Source organism: Sorex araneus, chromosome X (assembly GCF_027595985.1).
Source record: "Sorex araneus isolate mSorAra2 chromosome X, mSorAra2.pri, whole genome shotgun sequence".
Lineage (NCBI taxonomy): Eukaryota > Metazoa > Chordata > Mammalia > Eulipotyphla > Soricidae > Sorex > Sorex araneus.
In genome coordinates, this window is record NC_073313.1 from 363,600,558 (window position 1) to 363,613,292 (window position 12,735).

Below are 12,735 nucleotides of genomic sequence, written 5' to 3' on the forward strand. Positions count from 1 at the left end.
CTGGGGACAAAGATCTTTAGCAAAAATCAGCAACCCTGTCAGGAGCTCAGGAAAGAGAGGTTCATGAGAGGCCATGAATCAACATTGTCTTCAGGTGTGTGCCAGAGAGGATGGTAGTAGGCAGTCGACTCAACTCAGTAGGAACTGTCAGGAGACAAGGCACTGGACATCTCAAACCAGTGCCTGTACCCTTAATCTGGAGTCTGGGGCTCCCTCGAGGGTTAAGCCTATATTATAAGGCTCATAAACCATCCCTTTTTATGTTCAAAGGCACTCAAACAGTACTGTGATTTGAGAAACACAATCTAATCCATGATGCAGCCTAATGACCTTGAGCAAACCATTTAATCTCTCCTGGACAGTGCGTCATGTTTAAAGATTAAAAAACGTGGGGGTGGGGAGAATGGGTAGATGAGATCATTTTTTTGTTCTATGGATTTTAGGTTGAGAAGGGAGGCATTTGGAAGGCAGGCAGACCTTTCTAAGATTGCTACTCCAGCCGACAGCCTCAAGGTCACCAGTTTTCAGAAATGGAAATAAAGAAAAATGCAGGACTTGTAGAGATTTTCCCTGAAATGGAATTTCCCAGGGAGAAGGAAACATGCAGACAGTCCTACCTGGGGCTGATTTATTTCTGGGACCTCCACGTCTCAGCCCACACGCTAAAGGAAATGGAAGTCAGGGCCTTGTTCTGCATGTGACGGACACTCTGGGCCCTCCCCAGGGCTAATGGTGATGTGGGTTCGGGAAAGGCACGGGCAGGTGGAGCTGCTAATATGCAAGTTAGGGAGCAAAAGACACAGTTCTTCAGTGTCCTCTGAAATGCCATCTGTCCTTTCTCATCCTGCCCCATCTCTTCTTCATTTATACCTGGAAGCCCTCCATGACATGAGCATCCCATCAGTTAGTCAGCCAACACCCATTATTTGACATTTTTCCAGAGAGTTTGACACAATAAAACAACAACGACAACAAAACCTCAGGGTTCCCTTGATTTCCCTAATCAGAGATGAGGCCTTTGGACCCTTAGCTTTGTAATAACCACCTTAAGTTGGGGGGGGGGCAATATCTTCCCAGCAAGCCTCATTTTCTCTTTCATAATAATGAACCATGGTCCAATACTTTTGTGGAATGTTGCCTTTCTTTGTCATAACATATCTGGATCTTGGATTTCTAAGTGGCTTTACCCCTGCCTCTCAGATCCATTGGTGGTCCCAGACCTATTTGCATCTTGAGTTCTGGAATCTTTTGCCCATTCCTGGCTTCTCTGGTTGACCTGTTGGCTGCACATTTATTCTCTGCTTGGGCCTTGATCTGGATCAAGTTCTTTCAGTTCTATGCTCTTATCTTTGCCTCCTCAGTCCTATTAGAATATTAGAATTTCTTAAGGGGTGATATATGGCTCCCTGTGGTCCCTTAGAATATTCCAAGGGGGACACAGGTGAAAGTTGTGTAACTGGAGGGTGGGGGGCTAAGGGGTGGAGAAATTGGCTCCACAGCATGAGACTAGGGAGCCAACATATAGGACAGGAGGGGTACAAGCAGGGAACAAGGTCAGAAGGGAGCCATGGTCAGAAACAGATTGAGAAGTACTTCTATGCATAATTAAGCATATGCATACATTTCATAATCGGCACTCTAGGAACCCTCGGAAGAGCACTGTCTGGAAACTTCGTACTATTATCACATGTAAATCAAAGGGTTGAATGGGAGAAATTCTAGCATCTCTTACAATTGAAAGATGCCATCATCTAAAAGTACTGGGAGCCCAGCTGACTAAACTCTTTCCTTGGAGAGAGGAGACACTTGACCCAGAAAGAGAAAGTAAATTGGCAATCGAGGACCTGAGCAGACATTAGAATTCCGGGCTTTTGAGACTGAGCCAGAACTTTCAGCTCTACCCCTCCCCCCACCACCTCCCTCTCTCCCTGCAAGCAGGCCTTGTTCAATTCCCCTGGCCATTGGTTAGAATGCCATTTACTGGGAAATACAAAGGAAAATAAAGGGTTTTATTCCCGGGTCAATCCTAGCAGTAGCTGCTTCGAGATGACAGAGGGAATGTGCAACCCACTTACGAGAACAAACTGTTTTTAAGGACTTGAGCACATTGATTGTTTGTGTGCGAGAGGCACCACTAATTACAAATAAGTCCTGTCTATTTATTAAAGCGAACCCCTTTCAGACAGTTCCCGCATGCAAACGATCCTTCCCCACAATTAGGGTAAATTAGTAAGGTTTTACTGAACTAATGAGACAATGTTTGTGAGCCTTGTCTTTATGGTTTCCAGGCTGCTTTGAGATGAGAGTCTATAATTGGAATTCTCAAACTGCCACATTGAAGTCAGGCTGCATGCGAAGAGGGTGATCAAAGTCACTCCAGGGACTGCTACATGGAGGTGTGTCTCCAGGCGAAGCCGCCTATGCAGACGCACACACAGGACACAGGCCTCCCCTCCCCCCATCCCTAACACATACACACACACACATACACACACAGAGAGACACAGAAAACAAGATCACTGACTGTGTTTGCAGTTAAGTGTCCCCTTCCCTCACTCACAGGTAACTCTGCCGAATGCCTCGGTGCCCACAGGCTTGTAAGGTCTGACATCTTACCTGATTCATGAGAGCTAATACAGAGAAAGAAAAAAAAAATAACAGCATTTACCTGCCATTACATACTAGACCTCTGTTCTGTTAGCAATGATCTTACAACCTTCCAAGGGATTTTATTACCGACATTCAGAGTGTCACTGTGATAGTACATCGGGTAGGGTGTTTGTCTTGTATGTGGCCAACCTGGGTTCAATCCCTGGCACTGCACTTGGTTTCCTGAGCCTGCTAGGAGTAAGCCCTGAGCACCACTTGGTGTGGCCCCAAACCAAATCAGAATAACAACTACCCGTATTCAAGAGAGGGGGACACCAATGTCCAGGGTTAGTATACTGAGCTGATGTTCAATCCACTCTTTTCTCCCATTCCCCTGTCTACCATGTCCTTTATTCCTAAACTAACCTTTTAGCAAACACTGGGGTCTAGACACAGGTGATGAGCGGAGAGGAGGTACAGCAGGTAGGGTGGTTGCCTTGCATGCGGCTGCCCCTGGCTTGATCCTTGGAATTTCATCTTGTTCCCTGAGCCTGCTAGGAGTGATCCCCGGGGGAAGAGCCAGGAGTAAGCCCTGAATACTGCTAGGTGTGACCCCCCAAACAAACAAACACAAATAAACTTAGACTATGATCTCAGACTCAGCCCTTTAGGTCCTGCAGTTCTGTCTTCAGCCCCAAGCAGGGAGAGTGGGCAGCGGGTAGGTAGGGAAGTACAGTGATGTTGTAGTCCATTTGGCTGAGTCCTTTTGCTGCAGCTCAGAAGTGGGGGAAGAGGAAGTACCAGACCATCTCCAGGGACCCTCGCCAATCCTACTAGGTTCACACAAATCTGCAGGGCCTTTGGGAAATAGGAGGGAACAAAACTCCAGAGATGGAAGAGCTAAGTCTGAGCTATTTCATGGGCTCAGTTTGTGATAAGAAATAGTGCCAGGTCCCTCGTTAGATTCTACAAATAGAAGTAGAGAGCGGACTTCAGAGATCTACTTTGGAGCTTTCCAGAAACAATTTTCCAAGTGACTAGTCTGACTTAGAGAAGGTGCTCCTATAAGGATTTTGGAAAGGAAACTAGCAATTTTCAGAGGCCATCAAAGTTAGGGAGAGTGTAAAAAAAAAACACAAAAAAGCAAGTCACATTGGTGACTTGAAAAGGATAGCAAGGATGCCAGACCCCACCTTTATCTGTGCACACCACTTCTTTGGTTCTATTGTCTCAGGATGCAATATACCACAGTTAGGGGGATGTGGGGTCAAATTCTGACTACCCACCAACAACTACATGACTTCTGTCAAAGACTTAACCTCCCTTCACCTTCAACTTTTCATCTGTGAAATTGTGCTAGACTCTGAGTTCCAGTTGTCCCTCCAATATCTGAATCAATACCTGTCTTACTTTATGCAACTAATAAATATTTGCCCGTCATAAGCATTACTCCTGCCTGATATGTGTTTGGAGCATTTGAAATATTCTATCAGGTAATCAGTGTTCACATCCTCCCCTTGCTTTGCTGAGGAACAACTTTTTGCTTGTCCTCAAAATTCCTGAGCCTGCTCTTGGGATATCCCCAAATGTGGTCTTCAGAAGAATAATCCTGTAGTTGGCAGGAAGAGCAAAGAACCCGGGGCCAGAGAGTTGGCTCAAAGAACTAATGTGCATGTCCGGATGTCCTCTGAGCACCAACAGAGGACAATGTCAGTGGCCCCCAGCAATGCTGGGTCTAAGCAGCATCACCTTGCAGCACTGAGCACTGAACCAGCAGGTCTGTACCGCCAACTGAGTATCACTGGGCACCTCTGCAGAAAATGCTCACTTCTGATAAAAAACAAAAAAATAAAGCCAGAGACTCCTAGAATTTTATCCATACGAACAAGCACTAGAACTGGAAAGAGACCTCAGGAACTTCTGTTCCCCCAAAAAGACTAAAGGAGGGGCTGGAGTAAAAGCACAGAGGGGAGGGCGTTTGCCTTGCATGCGGCTGACCTGGGTTCTACTCCCAACATCCCATATGGTCCCCTGAGCACTACCAAAGGTAATTCCTGAGTGCAGAGTCAGGAGTAATCCCTGTGCATCACCGGGTGTGACCCACAAAGCAAAAAAAAAAAAAAAGCAACAACAACCAAAAAGACTAAAGGGAAGGTGTAACATGCAATATCACGCAGCTGAAACATATTCAAGGCAGGATATTTCTTCTGATTAAACAGTCTCTTGCCTGTTTCCTTATGATCACCAATGAGCCAATTTCCAATCTGAAAGAAAAACCTAGACAAGGAATTAAGAAGACAGATTCTTCTTCAAGATTTCCCTATCCTGGGGCTTAAGGACCAGTGTTTTGTTGTTTTATTCTTGCAGCCACCGAGGACGATGGTCCCATCTTCTGGAATAGGGCCCGACACCATGCTTCAGAGCATACGGCACTTAGCCTTGGGAGCGGGCTTGCAAACGGTATGCTTCAGGACACACTGATGTTGTTTCCTTTTCACAAGTACACTCATAATTCTACTTGTGAAAGTCAACAGAGAGATTTCCAAGCTTCACATCCCGGGGCACTGTTCTCCTCTGAGCTCACGCTACTGGCTTGCTTCTTTGACTGGATACACACAGCCCACAAGGGCTGGTGAGTCTTTACTGGCTGGATTCGATTAGCTCTTTAATTTCAGCAAAACCACAGAGAGCTAGATTTCTCAGTTTATGACCTTTGAGGGCTGAATCAACTCTGCAATTAAAAAATATTCACCCAGACCAGAAAGCCGTCAACCTCTTATATGTGCTGGCTGGTCTAATTTCTGATGTTTTCCAATCTCTCTACCTCAAAACTCCTTAGGGATTCCTAAGGCCAGAAAACCCGCCCTCAGTTTCAAGTTTTTACCCTCTGTTCTCTTAAAGTACTTTTTTTTGTAACCAAGAAGTCTAGAGAAAAATACATGATTTATAACAGGTATTTTTATAGCCTTGCTTTTTACATTGCATCCACTACAAATTGGTTTTTTTTTTTTGCTTTGGATACCATAGGAAAACACAAACTATAGCTTAAAGGATGTTAGCTACAGTATTAATGAATGAATAATTGTACATTTATGTACTAATTCATTATTTATTTAAAATCATTAACTGAATGTAACATGGGAAGAAGTGAAAACTACTCTAGGTAAGAGGGCAGGAAAGAGATACAAAATAGTAGAATACTTGCTATTCTTTAAGTCTGGGATGGGGTCAACATGTCTACCTACATGTTTACTCTACAAGAAGTTCTGCAACGGGAATGATCTATAAGGATTGCCTGACTCAAGGTCATAGGTTGGAATGTGGAGGGCAGAGATGAGCACAGAGAATCTTCCAGATGGCAGAATGGGAAGGTGGAATTATGGGAAATTGGCTTATAAAGATGTTGTATGACTTGATAAATACATTCAATGTCACTGATTACCAGGGAAATGAAAATCAAAACTATAGTGTGATACCATCTCACATTAGTGAATATGGCTCATATCAAAGAGATTGGGAACAAGTGTTGATGAAGGTGTGGAGAAAATGGAGCTATGCTTCACTGCTGGGAAGCTTCCAAAGAGAATGGTATGGAGATTCCTTTAAAAAAGTAAAATGGAAATATCTCATGATCCAGTCATGCACATTTATCCAAAGGATATGAAAACATGAATTCAGAAGGAATTCATGAACACCCTATGTTATGGCACTATTTACAACAGCAAAAGCATGGAATACAGCTAAATTCCCATTGTTAGATAATGGGATTGTTAGATAACGATCTCAAAAAGTTATGAGATACACTTAACAATCCCATAACAATGGGATTGTTAGATAACAATCTCAAAAAGTTATGAGATACACTTGATGAAATACTATTATCCCATTAAAAAGAGATGAAATAATACTATTTTGGACCACATGGTTGGAACTCGAGGTGATTATGCTAGGTGAAATATCTTAGGAAGCGAAAGACAATTACTGAATGGCCTCCCTCATATGTGGAATCATAAATAAGTAAGCAAAGCAAATGTACTGGAAAAGATCCAACAAAACTATTGGGTTCAGTGAAAACTATAGTGGCTACCAGAGTGGATAGAGAAGACTATTTGGTGAAATAATGGCATGGGAGTTTTGTAGGTGGGTAGAGTTAATTCCATACAGATCTATAAGTATTAAGCCAGACTCCTGACATTCTATAGTATTATAAACCAATGATAATTATAAAAAGGAGAAAAAAATGAATGAGGCTTGTAGCCTGCTTGTCTGCAGTGGGGAGCACTAAGGATTAATTAGTACAAAAGGTCCGACCTGATCTATAAGTAGAGTGTTTATGAAAAATAAATTGGGAGCTCTAAAGGTTTAGCATCATCATCGTCATCATGGAAATTATGTAAGAAAATTAGTTCATCAGAAGAAGGTTCTGGCCTTAGCAAGAGCAAAGACATTTGGGAATAGAAGGACTGGAGAAAGGAGAGAGATACGTGCTGGGAAAAAATAGAATGATCAAATTAGGGGGCGTAAGGCTGGAACACCGGTTGAGCTCGTTTAACTAGAAAGTGGAGGACTTCACTTGACAGCTCTCCGAGGCCCCGAACAAATACATCTAACACAGAATTTCTAAAGAGCAAAGATTAAGTTCCAATTTTCCTCCACCTCTGCTTGAAGGAATAAGTCAGTAGAAGTGTAGGCATCTTAATAAAACAGACTTTTACTGGTATTTGAAGGTTTTAGATGCTGCTTAGAATTGGTCAGAAAAATACCTGAGCACCCAGAGGCATCAATTTCACCCTGATGGAGCAGCTCCCAGGTTCATTACCATATTCATTCTCGGAGAGTCTCATTTGAGAACAAATTTCCACTGAAGGCTGATTTCCCCCTGCAGCCTCCCACTCCAGGCCTGTGCAACCAGAAGTCTCCTAACCTAGCTGGTTCAAAGGAGGGACAAATCCTTCCCTGCTTAGCATTCTGCAAAAGGCACGGGCAAATCTCCGGAGTCAATCATCATGAATGAAGCCATTTAGGAGTGGGGCCCGCGCCTCCTCGGTGCGGATGAATAACCAGGCGGAGTGAATTCCCCAGCAGAGGAGATTGAGGGCAACTCTCTTTCTGCTTTGTCACCCTTTATGACCCGCCCTCCGGTCCCAGCGCCCTTCACAGGAATGTCTTGCTTTGCAAAAAGAAACAGATAATAACCCCAGCGAGCAGAAAGCAATGCTAGCCCCCCGCAGCCTATTATTAAAGAAGTCTGGGGAAGTGGGAGGATGCTGGCCAGACCTTGCCTAGACACCAACAAACTTGCCCCTTCTGCTTTGCCCACCCTGGCCTAGGGCCTCAGTGGAAACCACGTGATCGGGATATCACGTGGTTGCCCCATCCAGGAACTTGAGGGGGAGGCCAGGTCCGGTGATGTGATTTTTTTTGGGGGGGGATGGTCCTAACCCCCTCTCAGGTGTCCTTACTGACAAGTCGCTGTCAGGGTAGAGGGATCCTGGCATAGCCACAACAGCTGATGTAAGGGGGATCCTGGTTCACCTCCCATCCTTAAGTCAGTGGTAGCATCTGTTGGCACGCAAAGCTCCTGCCCTCTCAAGCCCGTGGTCAGAGGGCAGTGAAAGAAAATAAAACTGTCCCTCATAGGGCAGGGTGGAGGTCCCTGGGGTGGGGCTGTGTCACTGTATGTGACAGACAGTCTTTGGCCATGCAGATTAAGTAGAGTGGAGGGATGATAAGTGACTAGGGTAGGAAGGAAACACCCATGTACTACTCTGCCTTACACCAAGGCACCAGCAGAAGGTAACTTTGTTCCACTCAAGTGCACCCATGGTGCTGAGGGGCTCGCTGGCTGCTGAGAACATCAGGGTAAGTGAGAGTGAGCCCCAAATTGTAAACCAGGTATTCCAGAAGCCACAGCCACAGTCTGGGTGGGCCACAGAGAGGATCCCAAATGGGGTGAGGGGGGTGGAGAGAGAGAGAGAAAGGCAGAGACAGAGAGACAGACACAGAGAGACAGAGAGATAGAGAGAGAAACAGAGAGACAGAGAAACAAAGAGAGTCAGAGAGAGACAGAGAGAAACAGAGAGAGAAACAGAGACAGAGAGAGAGAGGAAAAGAGAAAGAGAGAAGAAGAATGTCTGCCATAGGAGAATGGTTGGGGGTAGGGAAGGAAGGGGTAGGAGGGAAAGAGGGAAACTGGGAGCATTGGTGGCAGGGAAGTATATTCTAGTGAAAGGATGGGTGTTGGAACATTGTATGGCTGAAACCCAGTCATGAACAACTTTGCAAACGTGTATCTCATGGTGATGCAATTTAAAAAAGTTCAAAAAATTCCTTCCCACCAAAGCTTATCATACGGAAATAAGAAATACCTATGACCTCTCCTGCCAGCTACCCTTTCTTTATGAATCCCATCTGCAGGATGGGGGTGCGAGGCAGGGCCGGGGGTGCTGTTCGTTTAGGGGCCTCTCTTCTTCCTCCCTCAGATATTGGAAATCTTCCAGTTGAAGAGCTTTCTCAGGAACTGCTACAGGGGTTGTGCCTCAGGTTCGTGACAGTCCCGAAGCTTGATCAGCAGAGCAGTTGGCACTTTTATTTTTCTGCATCGAATTTCTGTGCTGTGGCGGGGGGTGGGGGGGGTGGGGGCAAACTTTCCCAGAAGTAGCACTGATAATGAAAGGGGAGAGGGCCATGGGTGTAGACCAACTTCTGGCATTTTTAGGAGAAAATAGAGGGTACAATAAACTAAGGAAGAATGAATCTTTTTTTCTCTCTTAGCAGAAGCAAAGGAAATTGACAGTGAATCACAGGCCTTCTCTACATGCCTCAGCAATCGTGCAACTAGGTTCGTTCTTATGTCGTTTCAATTAATTCTGGAAGGACGAGGAGAAGCTAGAGGAAGAGGAGGAGGGCAGTAGGGAAGAGGCAGAAACTAAACCTTATTTGAAGAGACCAGAAGTCCCTCATTTAGAGCTGGAACCAGGATTTGTTATCAAGGTGTTTTCTTTCTCTCCACCATAGAGCAATCCTAACCGACAATTTATATCTTTTAGTGACAATCTGTACAGGAACAACTGCTGTCTGCTGGGTGAGATGGGTGAAATGAAGGCCTGTGTCGTGCCACACCCAGTCTCTCGCTCCCCAGGCTTTCAGCCATGAACAAGGCAGTGATTTGCTATTAGTAACAGAATTCACTTGCAGTAACACAAAGTACCTTAGATCTCACTGCTTATTCACGACCAACCTGGTACTTACTGGCAAATAATCTAAGCACTCAAACTGTCATAACTAGTAACAGATCAGGCTAATGGAAGGTGTACACTGGAGATTAAAAAGTCACAGGAGTGATGATATCCTGTTTCTCCTACTCAAGGACAATGATTCCTCAGGACATTGGGGAAACCATGACATGTTTTTGGCTGATATGATCTCATAGATATGGAGACATACACAGCCTCACATCCTACACCTGGAGTGACAGTGAGCAAAGGGAACAAAAGAGGAGTAGACATATCCTTATAAGACATCTGTGTCTGTCTACCTATCTATCTATCTGTCTATCTATCTGTCTGTCTATCTGTCTGCCTGTCTCTCTAGGCTTACACTGGCAGTACTCAGGGGGGACCTTATATAGTGCTCAACCCAGGTAGGTCATGTGTAAGCACCTTTTTCCCTACACTGTCACTCCAGCACCCCCTGAACCCCTGGTATTAAATTGTTACAGATAGGAGTTTTTGGAAGCCAGCTGGTTCTCTTGCTCTGAGCCTCACTTCCACTCTTGAATGTTATCACACCAGTAACTTAGGTTACTGGACAAGGTCTTTGCAGGCCTTTTCTCATGTGTCACACACAAATGTCTACCGAGATTTTCACAAGGAGGATACAGTCATGTGTGACTTGAGTAATGCAAAACGAAATCTAAACCGGAAAGAAAAAGTGCAAAGGGAAAAGTAGAACTTAAAAAAAAAAAAAGCTCACTTTGGTAATGAAGCTACTTAGTCAACTTTTAAGGTATTCAATAGATGTATTTGTCTGATGCAGGCACGAGTACAATCATACCATATCTGATGTGAATTTCTTAACAATACAACTTTAAAGACATCACATCTAAAAATAGCCAAACTGGCATATTATGCAAAATTCAGGTAGCACGAAAGAATAGACTATGATTTGTCATGGAAATAAACTTGAAGGGAGGACCTTTTTTCAAATTCTAGAGAGCTTAGCACTAAATTTCTCAAACATGTTGACTAGAGAACACACATTGATTAAATTTAATGAATTTGGGATTAAACTAGTATTTACATATTATAGTCACCATTAAGGCAAAGGAACCAATTAGAATATCAGATGGTTCGTTCTGAAGGTGCATTAGTCACCTAAAAGGAGACTACAAAAGAGATGAAGTATTCATATACTGGAAGATTTATTTATTTTTTATCTCAAGCTCAATAGTTTCCTTTTGTTTATGGGGCTACATCCAACAGTGTGCAGGGCTTACTCCTGACTCTGTGCTCAGGGATCAAACTTGGTGGGTTTCGGGGAGCCCTATGGGATGCTGAGGCAAAATCTATTGTGGAAGGCCAGCACCATATCCACTATTCTATCTTTCCAGCCTGCAAACTCGGTGATTTTTCACATTCACTCATGTTATATTTTCTATTTGTTTAGCCAGCACCTGTATCACTGGGTGTGAGAGAAACGATGGGAGCGTGGTAAAGTGGGAAGACCAAGAACTGAGAGAGACATGGTTTGCCACTCTTAAACTCATGTTGAGATTCCAGCAGCTTTCTTAACTTCACAGGCCTCAGTTTCCTCCCTGTAGATTAGTGATAATTATCAACCTGCTACTGAGGAGATCATAAATAATATCCCCATTGTACCAAGCATAGATCCTGGCACAGACTCAATGCAGGCAGCAATTATTGCTTGGACACAGCTCCTGTCCTAAAGGCACTCACCATCTGTTATGAGGGAGAAGAAGAAAAATTTGCAGAGGGATGCCACAATTGGAATGGTGATATAAGGAACTTTGAATGCCTGATCCCCAGAGTGAGACAAACAGAACTGGGGAAAATGATCTGCAGATGAAATACAATCTGATATGTGCCAGACCCTGGTTCAGTCCTTCATGTTGCATAAAGTCCCCCAAGTACCACAAAGGGTAACTCTTTGATCGTAGAGCCAGGAGTTGCCCCTGAGCACTGTTGGGTGTGACCCCAAACTCACCTCAACCCAACATAAATAAAGATTCTATGTGACTTTTGGTAGATACTTTTAAAGTAATCTAAAAACTCAAAAGGGACCCTATATAGCTTAGATGGTCTTCATAAAAGGAAAAGGGAGATTAATACTCCACAACTTCAAATTTACTGCTCTGCAACAGTATTGAGTAGAATGTATGCCGACATAATGATAAGCATGTGGATTGATGGAATAGAATTGGAATAGACTTTCACAGTGATGATTAATTTAGTTTTGAGATGTACCAAGGCAACTGAATGGGGAAAAGCTGTCTTTAAAAAAATATTGCAGGATCACGTGGATATCTGAAGTAAAATCAGAGTTCCTATCTACACTATACAGAAGAGTAAATTCAAAATAGTTGAGACTTAAGTAGTTCATAGAGTTACAGCTATAAAATTCATGGAAGGAAACAGAAATCTCTATATTCTCATATTTGAAATTGGGACTAATCAAAATGGAAAATATCTTTGTTTTTTTGTTGTTGTTTAGGGAAGACAAGTAGGGGTTTTGGGTCACATCCAGCAGTGCTCATGGGCTCGTCCTGGCTCTATGCTCAGGAGAATCTCTGGTAGCACCCTGAAGATCATGTGCAGATCAAACCTGGCTAAGTTATATGCAAGGCAAGAGCCTTACCTCCTGTACTATCTCTCTGGCTTCAAATAAAAAACTCATGCCACAAGTGTAACATCAAGAAAATAAAAAAAGAAAAAACCAACCCTATAGAATTAGACAAAATGTTATAAATCATCTATTTTATGAGGTGTTTGGTGTGTAGAATACATTAAAACCCATATACATCCAAAATGAAAGACAAACAAACAATTAAAATTGTGCATTGGGGCCATGTGATAAAGCACATGACTTGGTTAGATGAAACCCTGGGTTTGATCCCCAGCACCGCAT

General features: G+C 43.6%; 1 protein-coding gene across 1 annotated transcript in view; it reads right to left on the reverse strand.

Annotated features, from left to right (window-relative positions):
- ALK (ALK receptor tyrosine kinase) overlaps positions 1 to 12,735 on the reverse strand; it is a 701,082-nt gene that overhangs the window by 191,336 nt on the left and 497,011 nt on the right. The gene's annotated exons all lie outside the window — the stretch shown is intronic.